Here is a 20,044-nt window from a genome sequence, read left to right as displayed (position 1 = left end):
GGGGATTTTTGGGGAATTATGCATTTGTTTTTGGGTAAAACAAACCTAAATGAAAATGCCCAGTTCAGTTTGGATGACCATTCATTTTAAAACAAATGCACATTGCTAGTACTTAACCCAACATCAAACTTTTTGAGGGTTACATAATATAACAAAAGAAACATAAATAACCATACAGGTAATAATGTTAATATCTCTATTTATCTAATTTGCCATATTTCTGTGTTGGTCCCTTTGTCAGTCATGCTCCATAAAAACCATATTTACATAGACTTTCCAAGAGATTTAATGATCAATTTTGTTCCCTTAGGGTCTTCTTTTGGTATCGAGCCAAAAATTGTACCTTAAAAACCTTAATTTAACATGAAATGCAATTCAGATTAATTTCTCAAGGGTCTCAGAAAGACAGGATTGTCTACATGTTTCACACGGATAAGTATGAGATTATGCATGTAAAACAAGCTTTGGAGCAGTGCCTGGCCTCTATGTGGGTAAAAATATGCAAGCTGTTGCATGGCATGAGTAACATCATGCGTACTTCTACCAACTGAGAAACCTATGTTGTACATTGTCTAAGAGTGTGTGCATTTTATGTCACTGAGAAAACGGGAAGGACAGGGAGTGACTATGTCAATGCATGTCCATTTTTCATCAGTTTTGATGGGCCTTACAATTTAAAAATAATAATAATTATTATTATTAATATTATAAAAAATAGACAATAACCCATAATGAAAAAAAAAATCTTTTCAAAGGGTCAAAAACATGGAAAAAAAAAGAGAGGAAAACAAGAAGGACAAGGAAAAGGATGAGGGAGGAGAAAATACAGCCTGAACACTGCTTTGTTTTGGGTCTTTATTAAAAGATATACTGTAGCGTCTCAGAGACCAGAGGGCAATTACTGGCCAAAGGTTAGGTCTTTTATAGTGTGACTGCATAGTTCAAGGAAACTAGTGATTGAAAAGTGTCTTCTAAGTGGCATATTTCATGGTGTCAAGCAACTTAAAAGCTTTCCAAAGCTTATGGTTTTGTACTTTGCTGTAAGGCTGTAAGTGCATAGTCACCTCTGAAATCAACTTTACGATGGCAGATGCTTCAGGATGTTTATGGAGACATATTGACTTTGTCTTTATTTATTTTGTGTCCCTGGAATTGCAGACCACCATAGTGATGATGGCCTTGGTTTCATAAATACCAGAAGAATGGTGAAAAAAAGAATTTTGCAGTGTAGACGCTTCTTTCAGAGAGATATATGGATCTTCTCACAAGGAAGGTTCTAGACAGCCACCATGGTTTTGTGAGGCAGAGTTGATTGGCATGCCGAGTGTCTTAGTTATTAAAGGGTCCATTTTTCTTAGTGTCTCCTTTGGGACAAATTCCATGGGTGCTTTCCACCTGTGGACCTTTGCACCAAGTTTCAAAGAGAAAAAAAAAATACACGTGTACTACTTTCACTTTGAAAAATGTTGCAGCTACAAACTAGCTGGGAATGTTTGTGTCTGCTTTTTGTGCAAGAAGATTTTCTATGGAAAATAGCCTGCATAGACTTGAAAATACAGTCTACGGAGTGCATTTTCAAAGGGATCCCATGTGGAAAAATAGCATATATGTAAGTAAGTAGTATTTACTCACTTGTATACTATTATATAAACACTGTGAGTTTTCACATATTTACTATTTTTGCTGGTTGGAAAAAGTGGATGGGTAGGGGCATTCGGCAGCGAGGTTCAGAAGCACGAGTGGAAGTTGCTATTTTTTTAAGAGCTATCAGGTGAATTTTCAAAAGAATTTACACGTGTCAATGTAACTACTATCATAGTCGTTTTCAAAAGCCATTTACGTATATAGGGCCAGATTTTAAAAGCCCTCCGCGCGTAAATCCAGAGGATTTACGCATGTAGGGGGGGGTTACGCCCGCTGGGCCTATTTTAAAAAGGCCCATCAACGCGCGTAAAGCCCTGGGACACATGTAAGTCCTGGAGCTTGCAAAAAGGGATGGTCCGGGGGCGGGGCGGGGGTGTGTGACACATTGCCGCTGTGTCAGAGGATCATGTGACAGCAGGCTGCTGGTACACACAACCTGCGCCTGCCTCTGGGCAGGCACAAAAGGTTAGATAACAATTTGGGGGGGTTAGAGTAGGGCTGAGGGGGGGGAGGTTAGGGGAAGGGGTGGGAAGGTTAGGTTAGGGGGGAGGGAATGGGGGTAGGCAGCGTGGCTTTTTAAAATCAGGCCCTAAATATGTAATCCATTTCCAGACTTATTTGTACACTTTTACACCTTACTATTGACTTGTACAAGTGAAATCAGCCTTGTCTGTTTTTCTACGTTTTCTTTTGGGTGGGAGGGATCAGTGATTCAGGTAAAGGCACACCTAACTAGAAGGGTTTTCAGGATTGTCCCAATGAATATGCATGAAATAGAGCTATATAGATTGGAGACCCAGGGAATGCAAATCTATCTCATGCATATTCATTGTGGGGCAAATCTTTAAACGTACGTGAGGGCGCAGATTTGTTCGCGCAACCCGGCGCAAACAAATCTACGCCCGATTTTCTAACATGCGCGCGCATGTTATAAAATCCAGGGTCGGCGCGCGCAGGGGGGTGCACAATTGTGCAACCTGTGCGCCGAGCTGAGCAGCCTGCCACCGTTCCCTCCAAGGCCGCTCCAAAATCGGAGCGGCCTTGGAGGGAACTTTTTTTTTGGTCCCCCCACCTTTCCCTCCTTTCCCCTATCTAACCCACCCCCATCCCTAACTAAATCCCCCCCCACACACACCTTATTTTGTGGAGTTACGCCTGCCTTTGGCAGGCGTAACTTACACTTGCTGCCGGCTCCCTGCCCCGGCACAAGCCGCTGTGCTGGAGCATTCGGCCCCCATCCCCAGACCACCGCCATGTCCCCGGATACGCCCCCGGACAGCCCCTTATTCGAAGCCCCGGGACATACATGCATCCCGGGGCTTGTGCACGCTGCCGAGCCTATGCAAGATAGGCTCGGCTCGTGCAGGGGAAGTTTGGGGCAGGTTTTGGGGGGTTATGTTCATATCTTACGCGCGTACCCCTTTTAAAATCTGCCCCATGGATATTCTGAGAACCCAACTGTTTAGCTATACTTCCAGGAGAGGGTTGGGAAACACCATACCAGAGGCCTTAGGTAAACAGTAGATGGGCTGGGTGAGTTGGCAGAGGTATATTGGCCAACTGGTGATTTCAAGTATGCATGCAAGTAAGTATTTTCAAAATAGTATATGCTCACAACTTATAAAATACCATCCTTCACATATGAATCAGAATTATTGTGCATATATATTTATGTTTTTTGTTCACCTGTAACATACAGGTATATGTTTATAAAATAGATGGAGAAAGTATGCATTTACTTGCACTGGAAATTTTCACCCATACTGAAACATACTTTTTGGATTGCATCTATGTAATATTTAATAAACTGTTCAGGTCCTGTCGAACAGTCTATAAAATACTAGGATAAGATCTTTACACATCCCCTTACACGAGGAAATGCTGTAACATGAATAGATTTGAAAGTTAGGCTCCCTGTTTGTTATTTTCTGATCCTGCCTCTGTGATAGCGCAAGCAGTCTGTAACTCCCCAGAGGACAGACACACACTGGACTCTTACTTTTGCTATATAAACTTTATTTACAAAAACGGCTTTACTTCAGCCATGTTCACACTCAGCATTTATCTTCAGTATTTACTTTTAATTTCACAGCGTTTACTTTCAGTATTCACTTCTCAGCATTTACTCTCACTATTCACACTAATTCTTTACCTTCAATGTTTACCTTCATTACATGAGATGCCTTCTCCTGGAGACCGGGGGCCTGTCTCTTCTCAGCTAGGTACAAACTCATTCCTGCTATTTGGAATCCACCCACCCAGCTATTGTCTCTAGCTTTTAAGGTGGACTTGGTTAGATGCTTGGTACAGCAATAGTTAAGGAGGGTTTTCAGGGATAGTCATTCATGCTGCCAAAAACAAAATGTTATTTTGCCTTTTACCACTTCAAAGCTAATTATATTCAGATACTGTAGCTATTCCTCTGTAGCTAGAGGGCTCACTATCTAAGTTTGTACCTGAGGCAACAGAGAGTAAGGTAACTTGCACAAGATCACAAGGAGTAGCTGTAGGATTTGAATCCTAGTCTCCCTTGTTCAAAGCCTGCTACTCTAACCACCAGGCTACTCTTCCACTTACTGGGATGGGCCAATCTAAGGATCTATTTTCCAAAAAAACAATAAATGACCCAGGAACGTAGAGAGGCCAGGTGCTGCAGACTTAGGAGTCTGGTTGATGTGGTGGGAGTCACATGGCCATGAGTTGCACCACCATGGTCAGGCAATCTTTTTCCTGACCAAGGAATCCCACCATACTGAGCAGACTCCTGAGGTCTGCTCAGATCCCTCTCATCTCCTCCACTAATCTGCATGCCTCTGCCTTAAAAAAGTGCTGAGACATCGACTGAGAAGACCCTGGCAGGGCACTAGATGCTAGTGGAAGAGGTAGAAAAGGATCCAGGCCTACCTAGGGCAGCAGGGGCTGGCATGTCTGAGTCTTGGCATGCCTAGATCCTGGGGCAGAACAGGGAAAAGCCCTAATGGGATAGGGAGAGGGATGATGTTGTCTTCGGTCTAGGAATTCTTAGTTGGGGATGGAGGGCTGGACAGCCACTACAGCAGTGGTTCTCAACCCTGTCCTGGGGACCCTCCTAGCCAGTCGGGTTTTCAGGTTATCCACAATGAATATGCATGAGAGAAAATTTGCATACACTGCCTCCATAACAAGCAAATTTTCTCTCATGCATATTCATTGTGGATATCCTGAAAACCCGACTGGCTGGGGGGGTCCCCAGGACAGGGTTGAGAACCACTGCACTACAGGGACCCCTGGTGAGAGATGGACAGGCTGCTCCTCCTCAGTGGCTACAATTGGCTAGGCCTGGGAGAGGGTCCAGGACCTTGCTGCCATATACCTCCACTTTTGCTTCCTTTTCTTGCTCTACTGCCTCCTCCTCTGCCTGCTTCCATGACGGCAATGAGTTGTCATCAGTGAAGAGAAAAGCAAATTTGTGTCATTTCATAGGCTCAAATGCTCCAGGCAATGATGTGCATAATCTTGGGGCTGATGCAATATGGTGCGCTGAGCCGAGCGCACTGTTAACGTGCAGTTGGACGTGAGTAAAATAGGCGATAATCAATCCCCTAATGCAATAAGGGGATTAGAGCCTATTTAACGCGTGTCTAATGCTGAGTGAATGCAATAGCGCTCTTCACATGCAAATGCATGTGAATGAGGCTATTAGGCATCCACTCCTGATGCAAAAAGAAAAATGTGCATCTCTGACGCACAATTAACTGTCATCTATTAACGCCTGCCAGGAGCAGGCATTAATAGATGTGCGCATTGAAAAAAGAATAAAAAGAAAAGAAAAAAAAATTGACGATCGGGCCCATTACAGAAACCGACGCCGAGTTTATCAGCGTTAGATTTTGTGGCTGTCCGCCACTAAGGAAAACTGACACTGATAAACCCGGTGTTGGTTTTATTGACTGCTAAAAACCAATGCCGAGTTTATAGGCGTTGGTTTTCCTCGGCGGTCAGCCGCGAAAATCGACGCTCATAAACTCGGTGTTGGTTTTTGTGATGGGCCCGATTGTCACTTCATCCTACCTTGTTCCTTCCAGATCAGCAGCACCTGCCCTCCCCATCTTCTCTTGACAGTTTCTGCAACGGCAATTTCCTGCTGTCCGGGGCTTCCTGTTAACATAGGGGACCTTCAGTCCGACTGCTGAAAAAAAGCAGGTTCTTTGCGGCTACCGTAAGTAAAAAAGGTTCAACGCTGGGTTTATCAGTGTCGGTTTTCGTGACTGCCGTATGCTGGTCACTAAAACCGACGCCGATTAGAGATGTGCATAGGGTGCCCGATCATTTCCACTTTCGGTTTCATGTAGCTGCGGGAAAAGTTTGTATTCCTGCGGATCGGCATTTTTTTTTTTTGTATAGAATTGTTTCCAGTTTAGCACGCACTAACACAAACCCGTTAGTGTGCACCCCGATCCTTCACATTTAATTATTTACAATTATTTACAACCCCCCCAAAAAAAACCACCCCAACCCTTCAAATCTAATTATTTACAATCCCCTACCCTCCTGACCCCCCCAAAACTTGCCTAAAGTCCCTGGTGGTCCAGCGGGGGTCCCGAGCACAATCTCCCGCTCTCGGGCCATCAGCTGCCAGTAAACAAAATGGCGCCATGGCCCTTTGCCCTTAACATGTGAAAGGGGCTATCGGTGCCATTGGCCAGTCCCTGTCACATGGTAGGAGCAATGTATGGCCGGCACCATCTTAAAAAATGGTGTGGGCCATCCATTGCTCCTACCATGTGACAGGGGCTGGCCAATGGCACCGATAGCCCCTGTCACATGGTAAGGGCAAAAGGCCATCGGCGCCATTTTGATTTGTGGCCACTGACTGCCCGAGAGGGGGACATCGCTCCCGGGACCCCCGCTGGACCACCAGGTACTTTAGGCAAGTTTTGGGGGTGGGTTTGGGTTTTTTTCTTTTTTCTGTGTGCCCTTCCCCTCCCCAAAATGATAAGAAAACCACATGAAATTTTGTGGGGTTTTCCTATCATTTTTGGGGACCCCGATACATGACAAATTATGAAATATCACACGATATTTTAATTCGTCATAAACATGATGCACATTCCTAATGCCGATAAACCTGGCATCGGTTTTCATGACCGCCATACGGCAGTCAAGGAAACCGACGCCGATAAAGCAAATGGCAGCATAGAGAAGTGGGAAGAAATTGCCAAAGACAGATACAAATGGGGATCCGTGCTGAGGGAATGTAATCGGGTGGCTGAGGCGCATTCAGAAATGCAAACGGGAAGGCCAGGGTTTATCAACCAGCAGCATGTGCCTCTGGTTTCTTTTGCCCAAGCTGTCATGGAGACTTCGTTTCAGAGGCTGGACTTGCTGCTGATTACCGAGCTGTGCCTCCTCCACAGTCATCCCCCACAGTATGCAATGGACAGCCAAAAACACAAATAAGGAGGAAGCAGTATTGCTACCTCTTTACAGTTAGGCTGCCTCCAGGGGTGGCAGGTGGGGGGCTACGGAGACCCCTGGGGTCTTTCACACTTTTTGGGGGGAGGTTAAGTGAGACCTATCAGCCCCTTTAAAGTGTGGTGGGCCCATACTGCTGCCTGTGACCCAGAGACATGACAAGATCTAGGTATGTTTGCATGAGGTTTGTTTAAGTTCAAGGTAGAGACAGGGTGACTGATTGGAGTGGTAGGTCTATAGTGTGGTTGGAGTTGGAAACAGAACACAGACAGCTCTTGTGAAAATCTTCCTGATGGCCATATCTGTAACTTACCTCCAGATCCATCCCCCCTTGCCTGCAATTGGTCCAGCCATCTTGGTTGATTCCAGCACAGCTCCTGGGCTGCCTTCTTCAGGGCTTCAATCTATACAAAGAAATATAATTAAAATGTTTAGTGTGCACTGTAGCTGTTATTGTGACTTCCATACTGACGTCTTAAGAGAGAAGCATGGTTCATAGCATTCCCTTAATGCTCATAGAAGTGTTGTGCTGCCACTATGACCTAATGTCCCTCTGAACAAAAGGTAAATTCCATGAGCTCACACCAATAAATTGCCTTAACCAATGCTTGTAAATGTATTAATCTAAATTAGCCAAATATTTTTGAAAAGGAGGAACAAACTTCAGAATTCAGTGTATACTGTTCATCCAGAACCTGTAAGCATGCTAACGGGTAATATTATCATAGGTCCAAAAACCTCCAAACCATCCATTTTTTAATCTTTGAATCAGGGTGCTGTGGGAAGGAGCCGGGTATGGCCGAAAAACTGAAAGTAAGTCGGACTGCTTGCCTTACAGTGCCATTAGTTGAAAAGAAAAATTGTTTAAATGCTTTCTTGTGTGAATAGTAAGTTCAATGTGTCTTACCTGATAGGAGATTCCCCTGAAGAAGGCGGGTACAACCGCCGAAACATTGCCAATGTCGGGAGGTTTAACAGCATGTATACAACGGCAGACAGCATCGTAATGTAACAGCAAGTATATTTCGCAGCGGCGGACAGCACAGTGATAAGATAGCAAATGAAGCGCAAGTAAAGCGCGAGTGCGGTGTGTAAAAGCGGCACCGAAGAAATGGCGGAGAAAAACGAATGAAAATAAAAAATCGGAGCACTTAGGTGTTGGGCATCAGTTAAGATAAGTAGTGCAAAAGTGGTTTTAAATTTGGGTCACATGAGTGGGGGTTTTAAAAAAAATAAAAAAAAGTTGGAATTAATGGGAAAGAGCAAATGAGGTGACTGTGAGTGCTATATACATGAAACTGGTTGCAGCCCTTTGTGGGCAAGAGCCAGACGACTGTAAGAGCACATTGCTTTTCTGATACAATTTCCCAAAATAATTTTGAGAGTGTTTAATGAATGATAGGTTCCTCTATGATTGGGGTTGTTGAATTTGTAGATTTACAGTAGGAGGATTTATAAGCCTAAGGATTACAATATTTTGTGAGTTAATTAAATTATTAAGTCCATTGTATTTGTCGTTGTTTTATATTTAAAAATAAAATTGGAACTGGAATTTATCTCATTTTTCTGTGCCCCTTAATCTGCAAAACATAATTGCCACAACTGCTGACGTTGACCAGCATTTCGTCTATTAGGTGCTTCAGGGTGTTTTCTGTAAAATAAGAGCACTTGATTCATTCCACATACTACATGGATGAGAACAAAGAAAGAATTATACCACACTTCCTCCTTCAATATAAACTTGCAATTTCGCATATATTCGGCACTTCACTGCAGTGACGGGACTGCTTCCTCCAGCTTGCACAAAATCACAAGCGCATGTGCACCGTGCTTTTATAGCAAACCTTGGGCTTTGAAAAAATGCCTCGAACAACTCTTGAAAATTGTTTTATTTATTTTGATTTTCTTAGGCCTGGATTTTCTAAGTTCGCAAAACTTAGAAAATCCGGCGGTAATGGGGGGGGGGGCAAAGCGGGGAACGGGCCTGTGAAAGCCGGCAGCAATCTAACCACCGTGGTGCTATCGCTGCTGGCTTTCGCAAACCAATAGCGCCACCGTGAAAGGTGGTGCTATTGGCCACATTACTGAAGGCGATAAGGCTCCTTACCTTTTCGCCGTCAGTGATATCTTCGCGGCGTCCACCCCCAGTGCCGCCCCGACTCCTCCCCTTCCGGTGCGGATGCCACCCAGAACCCGCCCCGATCTCACACTGATTTGTCACTTGTGGTTTCCTTGTCAACATGATCTGATTTAGCTCTAACAAGGTGGTGAGGTCACACAAAGAAGGGCTTGTTGCTTTAGTTACTTGCAGAGCCATATTTTTCAATGAACCACAGAAATTAATGGGAAACATAAAAGAATGGGACACATAATATTTGTTCATTTGTGGGACCCTCTCCAATTGTTTTGTGACTCGTGAATGAAACAAATAGGGACCCATTTATTATGTTTTACCCATTCATTTCATACAAATCTCCATTCCTACAACAAATCCTCTACTCTCCAGACAAGACTAGTATTGATGAGTATGTAGAGTAAGAAAACACTACATTTATTGTTAGATTAAAAGCTCTGAGCCTCTACTAGTGACTAATTGAGTGGGCAAATTCTATCATATCACAGGGAACAAAGAAATAGATTTGGCAAAAGAAGAAACAACAATGGGAAAGGAAGTGGAAAGGCTTTTCCTGAAAAAAGACCCAGAGTAATTACATTATTACTAACATAACTGATAGTACTGAGAACACAATAATACACCACACAAACTTAAGAGAATTTTTTTTTTTTTGCAGGGTGTTTCTATGGTGTAGGTGCAGGAGAAAACTGAGTAAATGGAGAGTGGCATCAGCAGGGGAGGGGCAGGAGTACTAAGAGCAGAGCACCCAAAAGCAACACAGTGCTTCCCTTGATTCCTCCTGAGCAGTGTCTTCAGTAGATATTTGGAGTAAGAAGTGAGTCAAATAAATTATATGAAAACTTATCAGACTCAGAGGATATTGTAGTAGCTCAGGAGGGTTTGGGAAGTACTACTCTAATAGCATGCCCATTAGAGGAGCATGCTATCCTCTAATGAGCAGCGGTAGGAGTCAGAAAACAATATTGATGGTGCAGAGAGCAAAGGGGACACCTCTGAATCTGCTCATTGAGGGTGTAGGAAACAGGTGGAATTTCACTTATGTAATGCTGCAGAAGTTGGTGGCGCATATGACTGCCCTTCATGATTTCTCTCTTGAAAGCAAGATAGGTGTGGATCATGATCCCTGGGGCATCATGACTGGCTAAACATGAAGCAGATGATATGAGTTCTGAAGCTCTTTAAGGATGCCATAGATGATTTTGGCTCCACAAGAATCAGTCTGGGTAAGGTCAACATAATGGATTAGAAAGTAGAGGGGTTCTGTAAGCAAAAGTGATCATCACCAGATGTGTTGCTATTCATGTACTCCTTGCAGCATCGGGTGTAAGATAGACTGAAACCCCTCACTGAGAAGGATACTTACATGTTAGCCATTCTTTGTGAGTATTGTCCTCTTGCCCTCAGTCTAATTCACTGAAAGAAAATGTCTATAGTTGGGGGGTGGGGGGTGGGAGTACCAGAGATAGAAGGACAGTGGGGATGCAAACACAGGAAGGAGTAGAAACTACCCCACCCCACCTTTACCTACTACTATCCTTGGTCATCACAGAATGGTTTCTCCTGGTATAGGCCATAGCTACATTGTTTGGCAGAAGTGGAGATTTTCCTTCTGCAGCACATGCTACCTAACAGAGCCCCTCAAGGATATGACCACAGATCCATTGGCATACTAGCCACACAAGGCTACTGTTTGGGCATACATTGCCTAGTTTGGTCAGCATTTCTTGTCCTGCCTTCATACCAGCATGCCTAGTGAGTGGGCATTTTCAAAGTCAGGGAGCCTAATGAGTCCACATCATTCACAACTGAAACAAAAGTTGATTGAAAAGTTGATCTTCCTTAAAATAAATCTTCTTATTTTGGGTTTCCCATAATTACTATGTGAGTGGCAAGATGACTGTGTGTACAGTTACAGTGAACCAATGTCTGTGTTTCTCTGTACCACCATGCTGGAAGGATGAGTGTTGGGTTTTGGAATGGAACGGTGGTCAACATTCTGCAGGCTGTAAAAGTTTTCTACAGAAAGCAATAAAGATGTTTAGGAAGTTCAGCTCTCCAAAAAATACTACCTGATATTTCTAGTTTTCAAAATCATCAGCGGTATTCACATTTTTTCCTGCATGTTAAGTATGGTGAATTTTCATCTCTGTTATAGAAAGTTATTGTGCCTACAGACAGATGTACAGACTAACACGATCCCATTTCCATAATTCTTTGCAATACTCATATGTTGTAAAAGTATAATAAAACAAATAATTTAGAAGTAAAATTAAATTAAATATGTCAGAGATTCTAATGCTCAGTGGTGGAGGACTGCCATTCACAGCTTTGATCTGCTGTAGTGAACAGATAAAATGAAAGATGTATTTTTTTTTCTTTCAGGGGCTGTGGTTTAAAAAGGGCCACTGTATGGCCTCTAACAGCAAGAGTGGCATTGTATTCAGAATCAGTCAGCTAAGACTAAGCCACAGGAAGCCTCTTTGAGGCATCGGCATAAGGGTGGATTCTCTGCTCCACATACTTTCTCAGATATTATTAGCAGGGTGTTCTATCTTTCCTCACCAAAAGATTTTGGGACCCCAGTAGCATTCAGGGCAACAAATGAGTAATCAATACAACTCTCTTCATGGGCGCCCATGGTATTACATTTCATAAAGTCATTTTCAGTTAACATAAATCCAAACAACTGTCGAGTTTTATGAAAACAGTGCCTAAAAAGGTTGAAAAAAACCACTATAAATTAGATCTCCCTATTGAAGTTTGGTTGAAATAATAAAAAGCGGGTCAGTGCAAGGTTAGAAGCAATAAAGCAAATGTCAAAATTATGTCAAAGGGAAAATATGAAACTGAGGTACCTTATACTCGCAAAATAAATAACTGCCATCATGGTGGCTCAGAAGTGCTATAGAGGCTTTATATCTGGAAGGCACTGTGTTTGACAGAGGGAGCAGAGATTTGCAGTTTAATCATTAAGATGGGAAGTCATCATTTATAGTCATTAATGCCGCCAGAGGTTGTTTAGATTTTCAAGGAAGGACCTGCTTGATGCCTGACTGGATAAAGTTATAAACTGGAATCACATGGTAAATAAATGCCCTCGTGAACAAAGTCAAATGCTTGTAGGAGTGACACCAGTTTGCTCAGATTCCATTCACTGCAGAGATAGCAAAGTTGCAAAGGAAACAGGTTACTTCTTGCTCCATTATTTAAAAGCGATCAATAAGGCATGAGAGTTCAGTAGTAAAGTTTTTTTGATCAATCTGTAGAATTTAGTTGAGCTGGTTCACACTTTGCAGGGAATACTACAGCTAGTTATCATTGTAACGACAGCTTCACACCCTTACCAAACATGTTTTATCTGCTGGGAGTTTCTTGCATTTTTAGATCCTCCCCAGGTGTTGGTTATTCCCCCTTTGTTTTTCGATTCGTCAGGCTCCACACATATAAGTCGGACTGAGCATGCTCACATTGCACTTGGCTGTAGTTTCAGTTTGGGGAGCTTGGAGTATTGTTTGCTGGTGATCCCAGAGAGCTCCCAGTCTGCCAGAAGGGAATACCAGGGAAAAAAATCCTATTTTGTGCCCTCTCGAACAAGAAAGGTTATTTTTCCCTGTGTGGAGAAAAGAGATTTTTGTCTTATGGAGAGTGGGCCTGTTATTTTTAAACCTGACCTGCCTGGAGAGGGAAGCTCATCATCATTGAAGGAGCAGGATTTAGACTGCCTGTCTATCTAACAGTCAAGTGGGCTTGCAGTACTCAGAAGGATAGTTATTGGTCTGAAGAAAAGTCTTTTCGGGTTTTTCCTATTTTTAGGGGAGGAACTGATTTGGGATTCACCTTCCTAATCTAATCCATTGAAGCATTACTTTTCTCTTTTCCAACCACTTGCAAAAGGACATTTCTTTCTTTGAACACCTCTCCTACTCTAGTGCATGGTTTTATTATGTCCCACCTGAGAAATGTTTTCGGAGATTAAGTAGATATGTATTTATTTATTTTATTTTAAATTTATTTATTTTATTTATTTATTTGTTCAACCTTATATACCGGCTTTCAAGTTCATTTCAAGGCGGTATACATTGATTGAAATTGCAGTAGCAACCTTCAAGCACATATATACTAAAAAACATATCATTAAACATAATACATGGCTAAAATACATTAAAACCAAAGGCTAGCTGGCTAAAAATACATTAAAACTAAGCCCTTTCAAATCCCAACAATTTTGCCACATCTTCCCAGGTTACCCCCTTCCCTCCACCCTTCCCTCCACCCATCCATCTACCCTCCTCCCCCCCCCCCACCCATCTCCCCTCCTTCCCTCTTCAACTCTCATCTCCTTCCTCCCCTAGTGTCTCTGTATTACTATGGTGAACGGGATCAACTATTTAGGCTAAAAGCCTGTTCGAATAGCCAGGTTTTTATCTGCTTCCTAAAGTTATTAATGTCCTCCTCTGTCCGAATCTCAGTGGGTAAAGAATTTGGCCCTGCTAAAGATAAAGACCTCTCCCTCACTGAACTAAGGTGAGCCAGTTTGGGCGATGGAATGGTCAACAAGGCCTGCCCAAGGGACCTCAAATTTCGTGATGGAACATGGATACGTAAAGAGGCATTCAGCCATTCCGAATTCGTGCCATAAATTGCTTTATGTATTAAAGTTAGGCACTTATATTGTTGCGAGTGACATGAGCGGGAGCCCCTCTTGCTGTAGCGCCATAGACGCGACCTCGTGGGTAGGGTCCTGAGGCCTGCACTGACAGTGGGCATGCGAGTCTTGGCATGGGCCAGGCTATGACAGAGTCCAAGAAGAAGCTATGGTGGAAGAGGAAGGCTGGGAGCAGAGCAAAGCTGAAGGTTGGAGCTGAGCAAGGCTGAGGACTGCAGCAAGGCCAAAGAGTGAAGCAGGGCTGAAGACTTCCAGGAGACCTTGCTGAGGCAGCACCATGTTGCACGGCCGGGGTTTAAATAACCGGCCGTGTGATGTCATTAGGAGGCACCGAGAGCCTGGATTCCCACCGCGGGGTTTTTATAACTTGGTGCAAGGAGCCGCTGCATCTGGCTGGCAGTGTCGGGGTGAGGGAAGCCACTCATGGGACCATCCCATGAGCAGTAAATGTAACAATTTATTTACCGAAGATCAAGGTAGTTTACAACATTAAAACTAGCATAAAAAGATTATACATAATACATATCATAGACATCATAATACAAAACATAGACATGACAAAAATCTGCACAAACAGTTGACACGAGGCATAGCATGAAATTTAAACTTGAAATGCTTTTTTAATCAGCCATTTTTTAATCCTTTTTTGAATACTTTAATATCAGTTGTGCTTCTCAGTTTTTCAGGCATAGTATTCCAAATTATGGGGCCTGCAACCAAAAAAGCACAATCTCTTACTTTCCCCAAACTGAGCCTGGTGTAAAATGGGTGCTGTTAAAAAAAGGCTCTTATTTGCTGATCGTTAGGGTTCTATGCTGAACATGTATATGAAGTGCAGCTCCCTTCCAGTGTCGATTATCTCCCATAACTGGGAGTACTGTTGTGGCATTGAGCGTGAGGAGTGAGAGATTGCGTGAGACACTCACCCCAGAGGCTTAGATCCTCCTTCCCTCTGGTAGAATCCCAGTGCACAGAGTTGGAAGTCTGCATGCATGAGCGAAAGATTAGAGGATTGGGACTGTGAGGACTGAGAAAGGACCTGGGGACCTCTGTGACCCCTACAGAAGAGGCTACATAATGCAGTGGTTCTCGGCCTAGTCCTCAGGACACATCTAGCCAGTCAGGTTTCCAGGATATCTGCAATGAATATGCATGAGGTAGATTTGCATGCATTTCCTCCATTGCATGAAAATCCATTTCATCATATTCATTGCAGATATCCTGAAAACCTGACTGGCTAGGAGTGTTCCAAGGACTGGATTGAGAGCCCCTGACATAATATATGAGGTGAATTTTCAAAAAATTATAGCATGTAAAAATTTGCAAATACATGCGCAAATAGCCTCTTTTCAATTATTCTGTATTTTATAAAAGAAAATATGTTCACATTTTCACTTTTGTCTGTACATATATGCATTTAGAAAAGGGATGGCCTAGGGGCATTCTAGGGAAGGGCCAGCATATACAAGTGTAAGTTGCTATTTTCAAAGATATTTATGCATGTAAATTTTCCAGATTACTTAAGTGATTTCTAACCTGCTAATTATCTGACATAAGTGTTATTAAATGTGTTTAATGTATAATACTGACTGGATAAGAGGTATGGGTGAATTGGGGATAGTTCAGGCAAAAAAAAACAGGAGGGTCTCAATGACCTGGAAAAAAAGACTGAGTGAACTGGTGGACTAATTGGTAAAAATTGGTAATTTTCTTGATGCGTACATGTTTTAAATATAGCGACTTACGCACAAAAATCCCAATTTATGTAAGTCCTACTTTATTTATTTATTTATTTATTTTTTTGTGGTTCAAATATTTTATTCAGAATCAGCCAACAATACAGACTATGCAGTGAACCATAGAATAACTCTTGTACAGATGAATCTTATACATATTTGTATAAATGCTCTAGTGCTCAGATCCATGCACATCTCTATAGGCTTCGCTGGGAAATACCTCTATTTATCCTTTATTATTCGCTCCTTTACTGTCATTTAGTTCTGGTTCCTCTTGGGGGGGGGGGGGGAGGAAAGCATTGGGAAAACGGTTCATTTTAGTTTTATAAATAGAAAATGTATGTACATTCAATGTATTGATATATAAGCTCTTTCAATGCATTTCATGTATTCGAGCATAAGCCTACATATGCTTGTATACTGCAGGATAGAGATGTGCGTGTTTTGTAAAATCGGTGTAGATCATATATGTAGGTTATAAAATAATAGCATAGATCTGCTCGCAGCCATATTCACGTGGATACGCCTCCTCAATCATTTCTTTGAATGTTATCCTCCCAGTTTTCTGTTCCAGTTTTAAAGAATCTGTGTATTAAGAAAAACTGCTGTGTGAATAATATTTTAAATGCATATGCATGCCCTTTCATGGGCTATTAATGGACAATGTCAAAGCATTTTGCTGTATTCAGTCTGTAGTCATTGAAGGGGAGAACCTTGAGGCTTTGATGAGCGGGGATCAGCTCTTGCCAGTTTAAAAATTTCTGTAAAAAATGCACATTGGTACTATAGTACAAATGTGGCTCCGGGTCAGTACGCAGATGCCACCTGTAGCGTGGAACCATACGGAGTGGGAGAGGAGTCAGGCCATGCACTCACCGCTTGATGGGGACGGCGTGGTTCACAGGGCCTGCTGATCCTGGCCTCCCTTGCATCCCTGACATTGTGACAATGGTGTTGATGCTATGCACCAGTGCTGTGCTTCGACATTGCAGCAGTGCACTGCCATCGTGGCAACGTGACACTGGATGCACTAGGGTAAAAATGTGGGTGGGCTCAGAGTGGTGCAGGAGTGGTCCTGGGGAGGGCTGGGGCAGTCTGAGGGTGGCCTCTTGATCCCCATTGGTGAATTTAAACTTGTGGGTGGGCAAAGGCAGAGACCCTGAGCATCCCGTTTGCTCCTGCTCCCCGCTCTGAAGCTTCTGCTAAGTCCTGGTCAGTTTGGTCAGTTTGCAGCTAGTCAGCATTCACTCATATTGAGGGCAAAGGTAGCGCTGGCGCCATTTTGAATACTGGCAATACTGCCCGAGTGCAGGAGGTCGCTCCCGGACCCCCGCTGGACTTTTGGCAAGTCTTGTGGGGGTCAGAAGGCCCCCCCCCCAAGCTGGCCAAAAGTCCCTGGGGGTCCAGTGGGGGTCCGGGAGCGATCTCCTGCAAGCGTGCCGTCGGGTGCAAGGAACCAAAATGGCGCCGATAGCCTTGCCCTTACTATGTCACAGGGGCTACCGGTGCCATTGGTCAGCCCCTGTCACATGGTAGGAGCACAAGATGGCGCCAGCCATCCAGTGCTCCTACCATGTGACAGGATCCGGCCAATGGCACGGATACCCTGTCACAAGGTAAGGGCAAAGGACGCCCCGGTAGCCGGAGGATGGCCCGGAGTGGGAGATCACTCCCGGGACCCCCACTGGACCACCAGGTACCTGTAGAAAGTTTTGGGGGGGTCGGGAGGGTGGGGGAAGCTAAGGGGTTACTTTTAAAGAGTCAGGGGTGGGTTTTTTGTTTATCGGCTGGGCAGCCGATAAACAAAACGCGATCGGGCCCGATAGGAAAAACCCCACATGTGAATCTGAACCGGAATCCGAACCGATTCCGGTTCCGATTCACATCTCTATTTTTGAGCTGTCTGAGAGTCTCAAATCTGTATTCAATTGCTATTGCTAATTTGCCACAATTAATTTTCCATTGCTGAAAAAGATATTTGTTCTTTGTTGTTGCTGTGCCAGCCAGGCAGCCAGGTTTTTCTTACTGCACTTTTTTTTTTATTGAACTCAGACTGCTTCTCTGTCTCTCCCACTGAGACAAGCTTCCAGCAGTGGCATTTTGCTGCTGATCTTACCCCTCTGGGGTAGATTGCAGGCAGGGTTTGGGTGGTGTGGGTAGGAGATAGTGTGAGAGTTCCAGTGGCTGTCTGGGAGTTGGTATTTTCGAACAACAAGCAGCATCACTGTAGGAATTGGGCTTGCTCAGGCTTCCAGTCTTTTCTCTGGAGTTTCATTTTTTTGTGCACACAGAGCAGATACTGTGAGAGTTTGAGTGGCTGTCTTGGAGTTGGTATTTTCGAACAACAAGCAGCAGCACTGTAGGAATTGGGCTTGCTCAGGCTTCCAGTCTTTTCTCTAGAGTTTTATTTTTTGTGCACACAGAGCAGTCTCAGTTGTAGTGTACAGCAAAACACTGCACTGTGTGTCTGTGTGTGGTGTGTGTATTTTTCCACACCCATATAAGAGATGTGCTTCGTTTATCACGAATTAGGCAATTTCAACGAAATTGCCTAATTTGTCGGGGGTCGGGGGCCCTGAACCCCGAAACTGATTTTCCCAGAACTACGAGGAAAATTAGTTTTATGGATTTGTACAGGGGGAGGGGCACATTTTATTTTTTTAAATAAAAAAACACCCCAAGCATTACAATTTACTGTAATACAACCATCCCGATCCCTTCCCAAGACTTACTAACATCCCTGGTGGTCCAACGGGGACCTGCGAGGGATTTCTCCCTCCGTACCGTCGGGCTTTCCGGCCTGCCTCGCATCGGCGCCATCTTGTGCTCCTACCATGTGACAGGGGCTGACCAATGGCACCGGTAGCCCCTGTGACATAGTAGGTCAAAGGCTATCGGTGCCATTTTTATTACTGGCAGCTGACGGCATGAGTGCAGGTGATCGCTCCCGGACCCCCGCTGGACCACCAGAGACTTTTGGAAAGTTTTGTGGGGGACAGGATGGTCCCCCAAGACTTGCCAAAAGTCCATGGTGGTCCAGCGGGGGTCCAGGAGTGATCTCGCAGTTGGTTGCCAGTAATCAATGGCATCGGTAGCCCCTGTGACATAGTAGGTCAAAGGCTATCGGTGCCATTTTTATTACTGGCAGCTGACGGCATGAGTGCAGGTGATCGCTCCCGGACCCCCGCTGGACCACCAGGGACTTTTGGAAAGTTTTGTGGGGGACAGGATGGTCCCCCAAGACTTGCCAAAAGTCCCTGGTGGTCCAGCGGTGGTCCAGGAGTGATCTCGCAGTTGGTTGCCAGTAATCAATGGCATCGGTAGCCCCTGTGACATAGTAGGTCAAAGGCTATCGGCGCCAATTTTATGCGAGGCAGGCCAGAAAGTCTGATGGCACGGAGGTAGAAATCGCTCATGGGACCCTGCTGGACCACCAGGGATGTTAGTAAGTCTTGGGGAGGGATCGGGATGGTGGGGGGAACTTGGAAGACTCAGACTCGTGGAACCTGTAAAATTCAGTCAAGAACTCAAGGAACTTGGAAGATTCAATTTCAGATTCAGGATTCAGGCACAATATGGGGTGAGTACTGCACTGCAGTGCACCATACACTGCCACCAGTGGCTGGTTGCAGACCATGCTGAAAGTGAATCAGACTCCAGACAAGAAGATAAGACTTGCAGCTGGAAACATGATGAAGATTCAGGAGAGGCCTGTACTGAGGCACGCCCTACACAGCTGCCCGTGGCTGGTCGCAGATCACGCTGAAACACAGCAGGCTCTGGCTTGAGTTTAGGGCACGGACAGAAGCAGGAACAAGGAAGTCCGAAGACCAGGAACAGGATTGAAGACAAGATTGAAGACTCAGGATTCAGGAATAGATCTCAGCGTTAAAAGCAAGGGCCTTTCGGAGACTTGCGCTGCAGACATGAAGACAGGCCTTGTGCCATGATGCACCCTACACAGCCCCCCATGGGCTGGTCACGGACTAGGACGGTGGTATGCAAGGAAAGGTAGATGAGAAGGAAACCTGGAAGCAGGATGAAAAGCTAAAAGCTGGAACATCAGGAACATGGAATGTCAGGAACATGGACAGACGACAAAGGAGCTCTGACAAGGAACAAGACCAGGAACATCAGGAACATCCAAAGATCATTCGACGAAGAGCCATCTAGACACAAGGAGACCACAGGCAACTGTGAAGATCCGATGCAAAAGCCCCGAGGAAGTGGAAGAAAGCCCTTTTAAAGGGCTGAAAATGAAGCAGTGATGACATCATTCATTGGGGCCACGGGCTTTTCTCGCCACTGAACCTTTAATTAAAGAGCAGGGGCAAGCATGTATGCCTAAGCAGGGCCCAGGGAGTGAAGGAGTAAGTCAACATCGGTGGCTTCCTTGCCGTGAAGGAG

Source organism: Rhinatrema bivittatum, chromosome 1 (genome assembly GCF_901001135.1).
Source record: "Rhinatrema bivittatum chromosome 1, aRhiBiv1.1, whole genome shotgun sequence".
Classification (NCBI taxonomy): Eukaryota; Metazoa; Chordata; class Amphibia; order Gymnophiona; family Rhinatrematidae; genus Rhinatrema; species Rhinatrema bivittatum.
Note: the sequence above shows the minus strand (reverse complement) of the source record.